Source organism: Notothenia coriiceps, unplaced genomic scaffold (genome assembly GCF_000735185.1).
Source record: "Notothenia coriiceps isolate Sejong01 unplaced genomic scaffold, NC01 NC01_scaffold00000339, whole genome shotgun sequence".
In the NCBI taxonomy this organism is placed as follows: domain Eukaryota; kingdom Metazoa; phylum Chordata; class Actinopteri; order Perciformes; family Nototheniidae; genus Notothenia; species Notothenia coriiceps.
In genome coordinates, this window is record NW_011333040.1 from 21,620,622 (window position 1) to 21,623,075 (window position 2,454).

Below are 2,454 nucleotides of genomic sequence, written 5' to 3' on the forward strand. Positions count from 1 at the left end.
TATATCCAGTTTACTTCGTTTTAACATTGAATGGACAGGCTTTGTATGCCGGGGGCGGGCGGGAGATTCCTGGGAGATTCCTGATGGGTTGTTGGTCGCCTTGGGCGCGAGAAATCGCCAAGCCTNTGGGGAGGGGCTCCTTATTTTCATATAAAGTAACAGACAGAGAATCAGCACTTTGGAAACAGGGCTGAAACAGAGGGGATTATGGGTAATGCTGCAATGATTTGTTTGGTGTTTCAGCCAATTAGAGACAGGCACTGTATATATCTGAGACCTGCAATATATTGATGAAACACAGGATAACAGGGGACCTTTAAAAGCATTAAGAAATAATGCAACAGAAACATTTTATTAATTGGCATTTTAAAACACTAATTTAAAAGCAAAGATAATAAAACATGAATAACACAGGTACATGAATAAAAGTTACAGTGCAGTTTAAGATATGAATATATCAATTAAAAGCAGTGACAAAAAGAAAAGTCTTCAGCCTGGATTTCAAAGTAGTAAGAGTTGCAGCGGACCTGCAGGTTTCTGGTTTGTTCCAGATATTTGGAGCATGATAACTGAACTTCTCCATGTTTAGTTCTGACTCTGGGGACAGAAAGCTGACCAGTCCCTGAAGACCTGAGAGTTCTGGATGGTTCATACACTGAACAAAAGAGTCCGGCGACGCAACAGTCGGTGTCGGCGTCGGCGACTTCTCAGCTGACTGGCCGGTGTATCTGGGCCTTAAGAGAAAAGAGAGCAGGAGGTGAAAAACACACTAACTGCCTGTCTGGCACCATCGCCTGGTGCATTGAGCACACGCATTTACATGTGTTTAAATTACAGTGATGATGATGATATCTAACATAAAAAGGACATTCTTATATCAAACTAGGTAAACTCAAACATCACTTAACATCTACGACATATTGCTAATCCAGTCTGCAACACATACTAAGAGAAAGCGACTTGTGATTTGAGAAGAAACTAGCAGAAACTATCAAAGCATTCTTCATAATCAGCAAACCTTCAGATTTTAACTTTGGAGGTTTTTAATCTGATGTATCCCCTAACCCTAACCCTAACCCCAACAAGTTTTGCAAAAGCACAAATGTTACCACACGATTAAGATTGTGCATTCTTTATGCTCAAACACAGAATAAAGTCAAGTAACGGTCATCACATTTCACCTACTTATCTTCCTACAAACAATATTTAGCTGTAGGCCTTGAGAGAAAAAAAAGTGGAGAAGTGTTATTTTATTATTCTTTACCTATGTCTCTGTTTCTTGTTCCCCTAGCGGTTGGTGCTCCTCTTTTCACGGGTCTTTTTCAATCAGCTCTCTGGCAACATCGAAACACTCTTCCCTTCGTTTTTCACGGATTTTGCTCTTGATTCCTTCGGTCAACTTCTCCTTTGCTGAATTCCTCAGAACCTCTCTCAGCACATTGCCCTCCTCTATTATAATTAGTTTGTCATACAGAAATCTTTTGTTGGCAGAATGTTTTTTTTTCCCCCAGCATTTTGATCTGACACACAATGGTAAGACGAAAGCCACTAAAATAATTCCAAATAGAATCCAGCCACCGATAGCCTAGAGAAAGGAAGAAAGAAAGAAAGAAAGATGGTTATAACACAACAGCATTACTTCAGATAGAACTGATGCTGATAAAGTAGATCCAGAGTGGAAGCACTCACCCGGGAAGTGTTCTTCAGTTCAGCTTTAAGAGCTTTCTCGTTGACCGTGATATCTTTCTCAGCTTTGCAGGCTAACTTTGCCTGTTCTTCAGAGCCGTCATTCTGACAGCAAACATACCAGTCTCCATCGAGGTACAAAAAAGCAACCCACAGCGAGCCGACTAATAATGCCCTTAAAAAATGATTGACATAAAAACAGCAAAGACCGCAGAGGCATTTACAATGAGAGGAATAGTATCTACAGATGCTTTGGAACGAACTGTCCAACAACAGCATTAATAAAAAAATGATAAAGGGTGGCAGACCAATGTACAGGTTGCAGTTCAGTACTTGTGGTTTGCAGGTGCAGGCAAAATCCCTGTCGAGCAAAATAGTGAAGGTGAAGATAGATATGACCGCAGCGTAGGTGCTCAGCTTCTCAGTGGCGATTTTTGTTATAAGGCTCTCCATCTCTGATGTGCGGCTTGCTTCAACTGGCAATGATCAGAGTTCTGCAGCTGCACATTTATATACACCCGCAAAAAAATCATTTCCTGTTCGTTTTTTCAAGCAGCGACGCTGTAAAGTCTTGTTCTGACACGAGACTTTACAGCGATAGCATACAATCACCATTTCCTCCAATGTCTGTTTCCTTCTGTCTTATAGTTGTTTTTATCCATCTTTGCTTCAACACTATCATGGTAGAATATGGTATGATCGTAGCCAGGGGCGCAGCTGCCCTGTGTCAGGGGGGTATGCAGCAACAATTTTGGCGCCCCCCCCCAA

At 41.5% G+C, this 2,454-nt stretch overlaps 2 long non-coding RNA genes across 2 annotated transcripts in view; one reads left to right on the forward strand and one right to left on the reverse strand.

Moving 5' to 3' along the window:
* Positions 1-1,767, forward strand: part of LOC104948833 (uncharacterized) — a 16,982-nt gene extending 15,215 nt beyond the window's left edge. The window contains exon 3 of the long non-coding RNA XR_798736.1: positions 1,683-1,767. This is a non-coding gene — a long non-coding RNA (uncharacterized lncRNA). The remainder of the gene's footprint in view (positions 1-1,682) is intronic.
* Positions 694-2,208, reverse strand: LOC104948826 (uncharacterized). Its single transcript, XR_798735.1, has 3 exons — positions 1,690-2,208; positions 1,265-1,585; positions 694-734 (listed from the first exon to the last, which is right to left on the reverse strand). It is a non-coding gene; the product is annotated as an uncharacterized lncRNA (long non-coding RNA).
* Between the last annotated feature and the right edge of the window lie 246 nt (positions 2,209-2,454).